The 15413-nt window shown below is 45.3% G+C and overlaps 1 protein-coding gene across 2 annotated transcripts in view; it reads right to left on the reverse strand.

Moving 5' to 3' along the window:
• LOC107998589 (C-type lectin 37Db) overlaps positions 1-15066 on the reverse strand; it is a 58054-nt gene extending 42988 nt beyond the window's left edge. The window contains exons 1-2 of one of the 2 annotated variants that reach the window (XM_017057934.3): positions 14924-15066; positions 12994-13159 (exon numbers count right to left, since the gene is read on the reverse strand). The gene's annotated coding sequence lies outside the window, so the exon portion shown is untranslated. Of the gene's footprint in view, positions 1-12993; positions 13160-14848 lie in introns of both variants that reach the window. The other variant, XM_028667059.2, reaches the window with a different exon arrangement.
• Positions 15067-15413: the final 347 nt, after the last annotated feature.

Here is a 15413-nt window from a genome sequence, read left to right on the forward strand (position 1 = left end):
AGGATAAAGGACACTCGCTCCGCCACGAGCGACGATCGACCTTAAAACGAATATTTAAAAATAATTTGACACGAATAAGAAAAAAAGAGAACGATCAACCGTACGTCTGTTTCCAACGCCTCTTTAAACCGAGCGGATACCGATTAGTCCGTTTCTCGATTCGAATCGAACCAATTTATTCAACGCGCAAAACGGATCTCGAAAGATACCAGAACCTCGATCAACGACCCGCTTCGTCCTTCGGACTGGACTCTCTATCTAGGACCTCCGCAACGAGGAAAGTGAAACGACTTCTCGCTCGTGAAAGAGCTTCGAGGCGTTTCTGCTAGCCGGTTACCGCGATACCAATAACCAGCGACTCTGCGCACGTCGATTCGTCTGGCAACGCGTTACGTTTTGCACCTGCGTGACCAACCCTTACGGATTATTACGCAGGCGTCCACCGCCGAGCACCGTCGTCCGATGAATGTTAATCGATGCCGGATGACTGCCCTCGCTCGCGGGAACGATCATCAAGTAGCTCGGTTTTCGGAACAAAGAGTAACGTCGTTCAAATTTTGCGAAACATTCGCGTAAGAATATCGAGGTAAGCTGTGAACTCCGCCAACGCTTACGTCATCGTAGATATCGATAATGATAAAAAAAGAACGAAAATGGATACGCGAAAGGTAGGATCGTTATTTCTATAAATAATTCTGAATTTCTGAATCTCGATGAGATTTCATTTTACCGAGAACGATTCGTTATAGTTTCAAAAAAAAAAAAAAAAAAGGAAGGACAATACTAAAGGATAAAACGACGACGATCACGTGAAATGAAATTTTACGCGTTGGAGCGATCGTGACTAGCTGTGAAACGGTTGAAACGCGAGGGATCCACGAATATCGAGGTTTATTACATGGATGATCATTTTTTCGGAGATGATAGAGGATATCGGTGGGCATTACACGCGATTGCTTTTAGCATCGATGCAACCTGCGCCTGCAATCAAACTGATTCTTCCATCTGCTGCTCGCCTGGGAACCAGAGGTGCAGCCTTTTACCTGGTCCAACGCCCACACCTCCCACCTTTATCTTCGAAGCTTTCGTTCGTACGTTCCTTCTCCCTCTACCCGAATTCCCCTCCCACCCGAATTCCACGCTTTGTCAAAGCGTACGCGCATATATTCCATTTCGATTCCCTAATTTCTTTTGTATTTCGTACTTGCACTTGTATATCTACGTATATCCACGAATACGTGAAATACAATTATTTGAAATCGAGCAAAAGGATAAAAGATTACTCCTGCTAAACGGTCGATCGAAACGTCGCGATTAAATATCGAGTACTCGCAAACAATCTCAAACGGCCGTCGTTACCACGGACGAAAAGATTGGATCGATAGCCCTCCGAATTAACTCCTCCGTTTCGAGACTCCTCCGTTCGTCCCATACAGCCAACTAACAGTTTCTCGTAGCTCGAAAGGCGAACGAAACGCGAAAGTTTCGTGGGCCGATCCACGCGATGTCTGGATGATTTGCACGAGTCGGGATACCAGGGGAGCACGAGAGGCAACGCGGCGAGGTGGTGGCGCGTCGATGTTCTCGCCGCGTGACGAGCACACGTACAACGCGCGTGAGCAGGTAAAGGAAGCTCGGATTTCCTTTTCAGGTAAATTCCACGAGCGTGGGCGAACAGGGTACCAGATATGGAAGGATGTCGCACCCGTGGACGGCCAAGGTGTAAGGTCGCGGTTCTCCATCCCCACCTCCCATCGCTCCTCCATCCCTTCCTTCCTTCCTTCCTTCCTTCTCCTCTTGCCGCCGCTTGTTTCCAACCGTCCACATCCATGGTAGGGGTAAACCGCACGAGGAGGTAACAGGTTAACAAGAAATCGGTGGACGTCGACCGAGTCTTACCTCGCCTTTCCTTTTCTCGCGCGCCATCGCTGTATCCTTTCTTTACGTGCACGTGGTAATTTAAGAAATGATAATTCGTACACTTCCAAGCGTTTGCTCGATCGCGTCGATTCGTTTCGTTAACGAGACAATTTAAAGGAAATTTGAATTGAAAAAATTTACGCACTCGTCCGACGATTAATAATATATTCGATTCTATCGTTACGAATAGACGACACAGGGGATCGTTAAAGCTTCCGTTTCCATCGTTCCCGTCTATGCGTTTCCGAACGAGAACGCGTTTATTGACGGGAAATCAATAGCCGGTGTATTATTTAACGTACGAACGAGCACGAATAATTCGTCCACACGTGGATCCGTACGGGTCCGAATAGAAATCGAATAGAGATCGCATAATTGTCGGCAGTCGGACAACGCTGCGAACAAATGTTCACTTTTCCAAATCGTGGAGAAAAGCTCCGGTTTACTCGTGAAACGTTGAATTAACGCGATAGATTCGCCACTTTCGTATTCCGTGAAATTGGGACAAATGCAAATCTCCCCAACGTTTATCGTTATTCGGGTTCGGCCGTGTCGCGCTGACTTTTAATCTTTTTCAGCATTCGAAATCTTCGCTTCGAATCGGACGGTTAATAAACGCGAGTTTAATATCGTTTTTTAACGAAAACAAGTTCGGAGGGACACCTTTTGCGCCAGTTTCGTCGCCCGTGTCCCCGTTTGCGATTCCACGCGATCGATAGTCCATTTTCTTCTGGACTGGCAACATTCGCGACACGAATTTCCCCCTTTTTAATTTACTCGGAAACTAATCATCATCCCGATTCGATAAAACTAAGATTACGTTCGTAACGTTATCTTCCAAGTGTCGACTCGAATTTTAATTCTTGAGCTGCTAAGATGAAATAAATGCTGGCGAAGCGATCGAGGAAATTTTTCCGTAGAAAGTCGTATGAAATCGGAACGCGATTACAAGTTTTAACATCCTCTCTGGTATTTCTCGAATCTTCTTTATTATCTCCTCTTTCGTCGAGAATGGAATCCAATATCGTTCCCGTTCACGAAGCGTGAAAAATCGCATCGTGCGATAAAAATGAGAATCTAATCATCATCGCAAAGCGCATGAATATCATCCTCCGGATGATATTGCGACGAGTCGGTCGATCTTTAACGCTCGTTCCAATCCTTGAATAAGTTCGAAAAACTTTCTTCCCCTCGATTTCATCCGGCAAAACTGTAACGACGAATGGTCGAAGTATACTGTCCTAGTCCGAGATGCACTACAACGATATTCACAGAGTCGAGTGCACCAAGACACGTTGCACGTTGCACTCGCCTCAGGTGGGACGCGATCGATGTTCTCTACCTGCATTTCCTGCTCTCCTGACATACGGAATCGGCCGATATACCTGAATTGACGACCAACGACCGAACGACGCGTCCGTGTGTATCTTGTAAATAAAAAACATATCTCTTGTTTCGAAAATATTAGCGTATACCGGCTCTCGGCAATTTTAAACAGCCCGTGTAAACACAAATGTTTCCTTCGTTGATCGATCGCGGCTCGAAGAAATTTTGTTTCGTCTTCTCTTAATAAATTACACGCGCACGCAAATGACCATCGAATTGAATGTCAAAAGTAATAACGTATTCTTCGTGTTTGAACAACAGACATCCTTTCTTTCTATTTCAATATTTTAATAGCTAGACCGTTGACCTAGAAATTTAAACACGTTTTGTAAACGAATATAAATACGTGGCTGATTTTAAAATTCTAATCTATTCCAGACGACCAGAACGTCGTATACGTGTACGAAAAATTAGCACGGATTTCTAAAATAATAAATTTTAGGAGAAAACTTGTGTTCGAAAAAGAAGAACCGGTGTTGGATTGGATTGGAAGGAAGGATCGAAGGGCGAGTTACTCGGATTGTTCCCTGGAAAGGGAAGTCATAGGTTCGAAAGGGTTAAAACAAAACGACAGCTCCTCTACCAGAGCGGTAAAGATCGCAAGGAGGACTCTCGACGAGTGACCCCGTGTGCGCAGATAAATTCACGTTCCAGGTGATTCAGGTGCGCGAACAGGTGTTCGATACCAGGACAACAAGCGAGAAGGAGGATCGCCAATCTTCCTCTTACTTTTCTTTTCTCCTCGCTCGAATCGAGTGGCTTTCGCTCTACGTTCTCCGTTACGTTCGCGTTACGACACGAATATTAGCGTTTCAACTATTTCCGTGGAAACGTGCGTAAATTTAAATTTCGTCGAAAAGATGAAAGTCGGAGAGATTTTAATCCGAAAAATACGTAAACTCGTTATAACAATATTAATTACGGAAGGCGTTGATAAAAAAATCAAGCGAGTTTATAACGCAATTAGCAAAATAATTAATTTATTACACGACTAATATAATTCCGCTGGAGCGAGCTAAATCATCATTTTTAATTAATCTGGTTACATTAATGTCGTAAATTATGTAAATGTACGGCGAAAAATGCGTTAATAATTGAATAGCGGGTTCCAAATAAACGAAAAATATAACGAAAATGGAGGAAACGTCTCCACTCGATCGAGGTACTCGTCGCGCACCTGAGATTCCAGCGAGCGAGGAACCGGTTCGAAACGCGATCTCTCGCGTCACCTGATCCCCTGGTCGAATGCACCTGTTTGCTCACCTGAAGCCAGGATTTACCTTTTCCAGGGCGGTCAACCATCGAAAGGTCGGCCTAATCGTGATCTTTTCGAACGAAGAGGAGGAGGAGGAGAAGGAGGAGGGGGAAGGTACACAGGTGACACGAATCACCTGCGCCATCTCCTGAGTCAGCTGATCGCCTGCTCGACTCGCAAGTCGATGCCTCGATCTCTCGAACGATCGCTTCACTCGGCGTCGCATTCGAATCGTTGGACGAATCGTTCGTTGAGCGGACTCTCGGTCGGTGGAAACTTTTTTACTTGGTAAGAGACAAACTTTCCGCGTTGTTTTTCCTTTCCAAGGTGAAAAATCGGTTCGATGTTCTCGAAAGTTTTGTGTAATTTATCCTATGATTTTTCACGCTTTAATAAAGCGAAATTTTTTCAAGGGAGCGCGCGTACAGCTCTAGGGTGCTTCCTAGAGGATAAATAGAAGGTAGAAAGTCGGGGTGGCAGATATGTATTCGAGGGATGGGTGGTTCCTCTTTGACATAATCCTAGACGGAAATTCAAGAGATTGGAGCTCGCGAATCTGTGACAAATTAATGCAGCCGTTTTAATGAAGCAAGTTTGCATCGGCGAAGGGAAGGACCATTTGTCACGCGGAATCCGATGAGCGGATGAAACTCTCATTAGTCGAAAGAGAATTCAATGGGGAAACGAAAGAGTTTTTCGTTCGTGTCAAACGAGATCGCCGCGCAAACCAAATTTTGCCCCAACAATCGCTAATTTGCCTAGTTGTCACCCCGATAAACCGACAAACGACCACCTAATAAACTTCCACCGTAAATTTCTCTAAATTTACGTCCTACGTAAATAAGGATTGATTATCGAGGGAACGGTTTACTCGCCGATAAATCTTATTTGATTGGGATCGAAATACGGTTTTTTACCTGGAAGAAGAATCGAGACGACGATTCGCTTTACGATCTCGAGAGGAAGATGGGAGGAGAGTATCGATAAAGTCCATCGACCCTCTTTTACTACCACCTCCGCGTCCATTACCGTTAATATCGTCCATAAAATGCGTTTTACGTCCGAGGGGATAAAAAACGCTAATTACGCAATGGCCGCGAGGCATAATTACCGCTATGACGATTTTGAAATTGAACGTTGCCGCCCTTTGATTTTTCCAATTTTCTTCCATCTTCGCGTCCATGTATTTCGATCGTCATCGACTAAAATTTTTATCCAAGTTTTTTTACTACGAATAATAATAATGACAATAATTCACAGAGATCGCCTCCGTTCTGTGCAGAAAAATGAAAAATCGAAGGGAGGAGAAAGATTTGCGCGAGGCGACGTTATTCGCGACGAATTTGCTTCCCGAATTTCGTCTCGATGAAACGAGGATCGTTTTTATCGCGATGAGAAAACTTTCTCCCCGATCGTTCAAAAAGAATAACGCCGCGTGTAAAGTTTCATTGCTCGAGTTTAATAAAGTCCGTGCGCGCGCCGTGAGTTTCAATTACTCGCGAATTGCTCGAGAATCGACCAAATATATATAAATATATATACCGAGAGAAGCGAGGAAATACGAATTTCATCGATTAACGATTCGGAGGAAAGAGAGCATCGTTCTATTTTCGAACGTAATCTAAACATTCCTAGTCCGTTCGATGCGCAAACGTTGTACACGGTGATCAAAATTCAAGGGACAATGCGAAACGTCGATAGAATCACCGAGACGATAGGAAAGTTAGTCGAATCGGGTAGAAGCGAACGCAGGGGCACGTCGATTAGACTGGATCGCTTCTACTCGATCGGAATACGCGAAAAACGAGGGAATATCCGGTCGCGGTTACACGTTTCACTAGGAAAACAAATCATTGGCGAATCGTATCGGTCGATGATCGAAGAGATAAGGAATTTTAGAGAAAACGGGATGGGAGGAAAAGATCGATTCGGTTACGGTGGCATAGTTTAGTCGGGCAGAAATTTGGCCGAATCCAGAGGAATTGTACCGTGTCCACTACGGTCTGGCAAACTTGTACGTATCCTAAGTGGGTTCCATCCCGATCGTTGTCAAAGTTGCACCATCGTTCGCCGCGGTTCTACAACAGTTTCGCCATCTTCCCTGATATTCGCTCCGGAGCTACCGACTTCCTCTCCGCTTCAATTTGCCAAGTGTCGGCGGGTATCATCGGGACTCGCGACGTCGCGAAGCAAATGGTAAAGTTCTTTCGAAACGTGGCCGCTTCGGTCGTCGCTCGACGAGCATTCGGGACACTCGCCGGCTGGGTCACGTCTCGCTTCTAAAACGAGTTCTTAGACCAGTTGTTTGCGATCCGACCGGTGACTTCGCCGGAGATTGATAGAGGCCGCATTCCTCCCGTGTGAAATCATATCTGGGCCGAATCGCGTTACCATTAACCTCCGTCATTTCTTGCTCCCGTTTTCATCGATTAAACGGTTTCTTGCTCCAAACTCGCGCTACGACGCGAGTCGACTCAAAATTATTAAACTCTCGAAAATAGTTTTTTCGAAACGATGACGGTGGAGTTCATCGTTGGCCAAGAGTTTCGATGATCAATTGGTATAAATAGCGTTTTCCACGCGGCGCACGCTCGAAAAAAGCCAAGGAAATGGATGAAAATTTCTACGTTACGCCTTCGTGGGACCAGATACCACGTTTACACCTCGCGAATTCCACGCGTGCGAGGGAAATAAACGGTATTGGCGCGTTGCGTCACCCGTGCATTTTCACCGCGATCCGTTCTATCCTTCGACGACGGAACAATAAACCCACCTGGTTGCATTCACTGCCACACGATGACCTTACGTAATTGTTACGTAACCAACAGCGCAACCAGGTTAAACGGCGACCTATCAGAAACGGGATATTATCCGGCTACGCGTTTCCATCGAATATTAGCCCCAACTTAGCCCCAAAGAGAGATAACGGAGAATAATTCGTGTTCTCATCGAACGAGATTACGAGATTACGAAAAAAGGGTGACCAAGCAAGAAACAAGCAGCCAATTAGCGAGACATCCGAGAAAAATCTCTCTCCCTAACATGCTGTGCAAGTTGATTGCACGAAACGAAAATTCGCTTCGTTTCCGTAAACACGCTCCAATTTGGCCCGCCATTTTTTCCCAATCCGAAACAAAAGCGGTTCCAACCGAATTATTCCGGGGAAGCCGGTTTCGGGTATATCGGGCCGGACGATGCCTCTCCCATCCCCTTTAATCCTCGAAAACTAACATTCCCCTCGTTGAGCGGGAAATCGAGCGCGGTTATCTCGCGTATCGCGGATAATCGAGAGCGCGGATTTTCCTTTTTTCGCTCCGCGAGACAAAAGAACACGTGCGTCCAGAACGGGGATTAGAAAGCATCAACGTTCGGGAGGGGGGCGTAATTAGAGCTCGAACGGCAGGCGGAAATAGATGGATACGCACGGCGATCGTTTTACCTTGATCTAACGTTTACGTAAAAGGATCGTTAGTCACGATGTTTCGTTTACCGAGAAATTATTTGAAAGCTCGTGGAACGAGTTGTAACGGTTCGTTTTAATTGTTTCTTTCTACAATTAGGATCATCGTACATTTTGTCGTATTGTAAATTGCTTCGTTTTATAAAAAAAACCGTTGTATGAAAAAATGGCTCGTTTGTTTTAATTTTTTTCCCTCAATATCGCCTTTTATGAAGTTTTTAACGACGCAATAAAACGAGCAGAAACGGGCAATCAATACATTATTATCCGAGCCGGATAAAGCGAATAATAAAATGTTTCGCGAGAATCTTTTCCGACGTAATTGAATAAATGGCCGGTTAATAAAAGAATTACGACGAGTACAAGGTGTCAACGTAAATACGAGAAAATCGCCGAGCGCACCGTTTCGAACGGAATATTCGGCTCGGGGGGAGAAATGATAGCGCGAAAATTTGTATTCCGTGCGCGGATCGGTCCTTGAATTTTTCAACCGTCGATTCGGTGTCCACCGCGCGGAGAATAAATCGCAGCGACAATTTTCGGTCCGTTTCGGTGAAGAACCGCAGAAGGAGGGGGGAGTTGAATGATTTTTAAACTCGATCGTCGCGTTAATTGTCCATTCCGTTTGTTAAATGAGGCGGAAAGCACGGTCACCGATAAACACAACGACGCCTCGAAAATGAAGAAGGGGATAATGAGAAGTTTAATTATTGGAAATGTATGTAACGCGAAATGAATAGCCGGGCCGCAACATCGAAATGGAAATATTACGATCGAGATTACCGGCTGTCGTTGCGAGAAAATTTCCCGTTCGAAATTGTTATTTCATATCGCGGCGATGGAGTCTCGAGGTAGAAAATTAGCGATCGCGTTATTTAATTAATCGACGAGATCAATATGAATTTCCGCCACTGTAATTAGTTTCGAAAAGATTGGAATGTTGCCCGAACGATCCGACCAACGGTCAAACTCGTTCGAGCGCGATGCCATCAATTTTTAACCACGCGAATAAAGCGACAAGTTTTCCCCGCTTTGTTCAATGCGCTTCTCTCGATCGTTTCGTTTCGCTCGAAATTTCCACTTAAACGCACGTTCCGCGGGAAAAAATAGACTCGAACGAGAAGGAAAGCGAGGGACGGATTAATCGTGGCAATTTCGAATCCTTCGCTAAAGACAGATCGCGAATAGAGGAAGAAGGATGGCGGAATTGTTGGCGGATGTAATTGACGGGCGCGAGGACGGTGGCGAATCCGCAACGACGATTATTTCGCGACGTTTCGCGGTTTAGCACTTCCCGAGTCATTTCGACTCGGTTCCGTTTCCAACCGTTCCCCGTCTCCGCCGCCGAGTTGGAAAGGGGACGAGTGTCGCGGTTACGAGAATTATAGTACTCGTCGCGCCAGATTGGGTGACGTAAGACGGTATGCAAATAAGGCTCCAACTTGGGTACAACGGAACGAGTTCCTTTTTCATTCGTCCATGCAATTTCAAGAGGAATTAACTGTTAACCGTCTGATATTTATTTATTTGAACCAATACTTGCGCGACATCTTGATCACTCGTCAGATGGATAAAGCTGATATCAATAATTGGATGAGTATAATTGTATAATATCGCGTAAAAGAGTATTATACGAACAAAAGTTATATCGGTTATGCGTAATCGGGGATGAACGAATCGGTATTCGGATTTAATCGAATCAAATATCCGATAATCGATATCTAAACAACCGGTATTCTAGTCTATCTAGCAACTTATTCGAACCAATTCACCTCTGCAGATTCACCCGCTGCAAACCATACGGAATAATAATCCCTGTGGAATATAAATTCTCGCGTCGAATCGATCATCGTCGAACGAGTATCGAAATCGAGTATTTTGCAGCGGGAAACAAAATTCGGGGGAGGGAATTATCGAACGACTCTGTTTTTATTTAGAAAAACGAGCACGCCGGAATCACGATCGATGCTCGTTCGATCGGACGTCGATAATACCGTACGGGGAAAAAGCGCTAGAATTGGTCAATTGATAATAAAATTTATGCAATTTCGATGACCGTGGCGCGCTCGCCGATTCTGTTTACCGTGGAACAAATTGCAGGGAAAAAAAATACACGGGTTCTTTGTAAATATTTAACAACGGGAAACAATCGAGCCGAGATTCGATTTATTATCGTGGATGCCGAGAGAAGGGTACGCGATACGATACGCACGGAACGTAATAAATACCGATTTTGGAAGCTGTGAAAAATGCGATTCGATCCTGGAACAATTCATTTTTACGCGTGAAATATTTCAATCTTCGTCCCCTTTTTCCTCGAAAGTTTAAAATACGTATCGTCGCGTCGCTGTTGGACGGAATTAAACCGAGTCACGAGAGTTTTCTTAATTTCGATCCGGTCGAAACGAGAGTTTCAACCCTCGAGGAAAAGGAAACGAGAGATTCGCGAGCGTGGTTAACTGGAAGTTAAGTTGGCTCCCGGGCGGAGGTTGTTTAAATCCGCGGCGAGTACGAGCCAACCCCATTAGACGTCCAGGTAACTCTCGAGTTCGTTCCAAGAGAGGCAATTTGCGCCCTCGGATAATACGACGTCCAACCCGAAAATTAACAATCGTGCCAGGCTGCTTATGCGACGTCTAAAATTCCATTCCAATTTACGACGAAAACGTGTTTATCGGAAGATAATTAACACAAACGTCTTAATTAATCGCGCTTCGATCGATCACGATTCCCTACGATTTCTCTCTGGCTGTCTTCGAGCTTCTTCACGTCGCGTGTATGCTCTTCCAAACTTCCGGGAGGAGGATAACACAGACTTTCTCCTCTATTTTCACTTCGCGAAAAGCTCTCTTATAATAACGATAAGAAGGACTAAGAGGTTCTCGATGGAGACGTTCTCTCCGACTCGATTAGTAAAAAAGTCTATCAAGAGCAATTAAGTCGCGAATAAAATCTCCATTGCCCCACAATTCTCGATTCTTTCCTTAATTCTCGCGAGATGCGCGCCGTGAAAATTTTAATCCGCGGGATGAGCGTAATTTGCACCGGGCGATAATCGCGGCGCATTTGCACGTTACCGTGTGCCCGATAACGTTAACGAGGTTGTCGCAGGTTCACGCACGTCGTGCCTAAGTAAATTGGCGGGCAAACGTTCGCCAAGCCCCGACAAACCGGCCAATTCGATTGCGGGACACGTAGCGAGGGGGGAGGTGTGGGATCGATAATCGAGACACGGAATTTCGTCCCACCTTGTTCCCGCTTTTTCTCTATTCTCATCCGCCCACTGGCTGGCCCGATTTTTCAAATCCACGAAAACGAAAGGGTAACCCTGGTTGATCGTTATTATTATCGGACGAGAGATCGTATTGAAATCGTGTTAGGACGATTGTGAAGTGAAAGTGGGCAAACCGGTAAAACGGTACACCGATATCGAATACTCGGGAGCAACGTTTCCTCTCGAAGAAAAGTGTTGACAGGTGGGCGCAAATTTCGTCGTGGAATTCCTTTGTCCGTGAAAATCGGCCCGATTACACCCATTAAAAGGTTGTTCTTTCGCTTAAACGGGACGTGGAATGGAGGAAGGCGAAATGGGGCAACGGAGGTTCGTAAAACACGACGAACAACACGCGGTCGTGCAAGTTAAATTGCGATCGCGGGTACGGAAAGAGTTCGCGAAATCACATTGACCCAGTTCCTTTCTTTCTCGCCCTTTTGTTCGCGGCCGAGCCGTGCATACCGGCCAGGCGACGCACACACGCGCGCGTCTACCAAATCGCGCACGTGTAAATACACCAGGGGACGCGTGTACCCGCGCGAATAGACGGAGAATAGGAGAGGTTCTATTAACCGCACAGGTACGCAGCCGCACATTCCCGTGGTTTCGACAATATAACCGGATTACACTGTTCGCATAGGTGAATTAGCAGGCAAATGTTCGGTAAATTCGTTCGTTGCCTTGTCTACTTCCATCCCCTCCCCGCGGTAATCTTCGTTAGAAAAGACGTGAAAAATTTCAAAATGGAAAGATTATTCTCAACGAAGCAAAATTCCTCCACGAGTCGTCTATTATCGGATATACAACATTTTTTGGTTAATTTTATCGCGAGAATTATTACCGTTCGTACATCAAAATTATACATCCTCGCAAAAAGTTATCTTCGAACGGAAATAATTTCCCGTTTATTTAATTACTCGTTAACTCTTCGCGAAACTGTTTATGTCAAAACTTAAACCTGTCTTGTCCGTTAAATTTAATATTTTGTCGTGTGTAAGAAATGTAAGAAATGTACACTTAAAATTCGTAATCTCCAAAAACTAATTTTTGACTTTCATTCTTATCAAAAAAGGATAGAAACGTGTTTCTTTCGAACATAACCTCCTACACGATGATCCTACGTATTCATATATATAACGTGAAGTTTCAAGCATAAAAGTTTTTTTTACGATTCTAAAAAATTAATCAGAAAATTAAAAAATAATCAAGAGTACAAAGAAAAGAAAATATATAGAAAAATATATATTCCGAAACATTTGACGAAACGTGCCGAGACATTGCGCACGTGTATGTGAAATATAGTTTCACATACAGTTTCACGATTCACAGATGTCGCGATAGCCTCGAAATTTTACAAGAAGAATCTAATATCACGACCGAATATGCATCGCTTGAAAATAAATCGTATCGATGATTAGAAATGAACGTTACACGCACTTACGTCTCGATATATGTATTCGCCATCTCTATCGATTATCGATTATTGTTGCGAAATCGATAAATGTCATGGTGACGTCACATAATGTTCCGCCATGTTCCCGCCATTTCCCGCCATTTTCCGCCATTTCCTACCAATTTCTATCTTTTACCTCGCGATTTTCACAAAGTTATCACTTCGAAAACTATTAAATTATAGGATAATTACGCGTCAAGAGTAACGACGAGTAAAAGCTTTTAAACTTTATTTCGTCGACTCACCGTTTTTTCGAACTGGTTAAAGCAGTTTCTCCCTCGCTGTCTTTCTCTTCTCCTCTCCTCGTTCTTCGTCTCGTCCTTAACTTTAGTTGCGGTTGCACAGCATATAAAGCGTAAGATCGTTTCGCGGCACTTGAAATTTGTCGACTCCCCGCAGCACTTGTTTCAGCTAGAACACACCATCGGAACACACCGTGTATCGACACACTCGAAAACCATTCGAAGGAATCGCGAAGAGTATTTACGCGAATTACATTGAAAGCTTCGCCCGAGGTTCACGCGATTCGAAAACGAGGAATTGCCACACTCGAGATTAAGACACTGCGATAATTGAAAGTATCTCAACGGTTTTGAACTCACGAATGAAGGATTAACGACGACTCGTGCGAAAAGATCACGAACGTTACGGTACCGGGCGCACGACTGACGCGCACGATCTAATGTCAGAATCGATTATCGATTAACCGCTAGAGGGCGCGGCTAATATCGCGTGCCGCGAAAATTTAATTACGATAAAAATAGCGTCGCGTCTTGTGCAAAGTTCGTTTAACGTAAAATGATTATTCTCAATGCTCGTTAATGATGGAATTCTAAAGATAATTATAAAGAAAATTATCGAACTGAACGATCGAATCACTAGATTTTCTTCGTGCTTTAATTCTTCGATGTCGGGAGAAAACAATTGGAAATGGAACGATTCGAGCATGCTCTCTGGTGTCGTGGAAGGAATCGGCAAAGAAGATTTTCGTGAATTTAAACCACACGCAAGAGTAGGGGGGGAGGAATGCTGATATCAAAGAGGGAGGATCGAAGTCTCTTCATCCCCGCCGAGCTTTCCACCCTTTTCATTCGTCCCGTCGCGAACCGACAGAGTCGCCGATTTTTGTTGGCTCGAATCTTAAAGGCGAACGCGAGAAACCGGAAACGAAACATCTCCAACCGATCAAAGAAAAATTGCTCAAATGTGCTTGCTTTGTGCTTTTCTACCGCGAAAAACGTTTAATCGATATCCGAATTTCGCGCCTTACATCGTGTACGATGTAACATATTTTTCATTGGTCATCGAAAGAATCTATCTCTCGATAACGTATTTAACGCGCAATTGAAAATATCGTGATTAACGCGCGAACGAAAGATTATCGATCGACTGGTGGACAATTAGGCGCTCGTTCGAACGAATTAATTTCGCTTTCACGTTTTCCGGGGAAATATTCGTTCGAAACAGACGAGCAAATATGAAAATCAAAATTCGGGTTCCCGAAGTGAACACGATTAGCAATGATAACCGGCAAACGGGCCCTAATTCCTCCTCGCGCTACGTAAACCGATCGATTATCTGTAACCAATCAGATTTCGCGTAACTGGTGCTTGACCAAACAAATTATTTCCTCCTGATTACAGCCAGGCACAGATCGCACCCTCCCCGGCCGCCGATCGGCCGCCGCGTCTAATGCAGTTGAATCGTTCGATTAAATTGCGCGCAAATCGCGTTCGAGAGATTTTCACCCCCATCGTGATTCGAGCAATTTCCTTTCGCGGTCGCGAACCACACCGCGGCTTTCTACAGCGTTGATGTCATCGGGATCGCGGGCGAAAGAATTACGCCTCGTTTAACAACGAACGAGCCAACTATCAACGATACAATGCCTCCCATCAATCGGTCGCAGCGGTAACAACCTGCCTTTCTCGCCGTTCAATCGATCTTGCTTCTCCAAAAACAGGCGCGTGCTTCTTCTCATCACGCGTCACTCGTGTTCGAAGTTTCGAAAAGCGACAGGGAGAGGAGAGGAATGACGGAGGAACGATCGGCTCGGCAATCCCGTTTCATCGCACCAAGAAGCGTTCGCGGCACACGTACCACCGACGAGACAGGGAATCGAATCTGCGAGCAAGCGGGTCGAAGCCGTCGCGATCACCGTGGTCCCTCGTCTACCTTTGAGATTCCAGGCGTCATCGGGCACGCCGCGTTTCCGTTACACGTGACACCGAGCGACACGCGAGCCAGCCGTTTCCTGTGCACGCAGCTAGGTTCCAGATGGAGGTCTACCGAGACACTGACGACCACTCTCGCCACGAGGACATTCCCCGATTCTCGGTGAGCCGGTGAGAGTGAGACGAGAAAGAAACCGAGAGGGAGAGAATGGAAGGAAAGGACCGCCGTTCCCGATCGTGCCTTCCACTTGGACGCGCCTCTCCGCTCCAAGCTTTTCGCCATTTTCCCCTCTCTCCCTCTCGCTCCCACCCATTCAGCGCGCGAGACAGGGAGAGCGAGAGGCGATGATTCTATTTTATTTCGTGCACGCGTGAAATTTCCACGGTTTTAACGAGGCGATCGTTAATTATTTTCTTGCTACGACGTAGAAACGTGTTCGAGTTTGGACACGCCTTGCCAAAATTTCCTGCCAAAATATCCTCCACGTTGT

This window comes from Apis cerana, linkage group LG11 (genome assembly GCF_029169275.1).
Source record: "Apis cerana isolate GH-2021 linkage group LG11, AcerK_1.0, whole genome shotgun sequence".
In the NCBI taxonomy this organism is placed as follows: Eukaryota; Metazoa; Arthropoda; class Insecta; order Hymenoptera; family Apidae; genus Apis; species Apis cerana.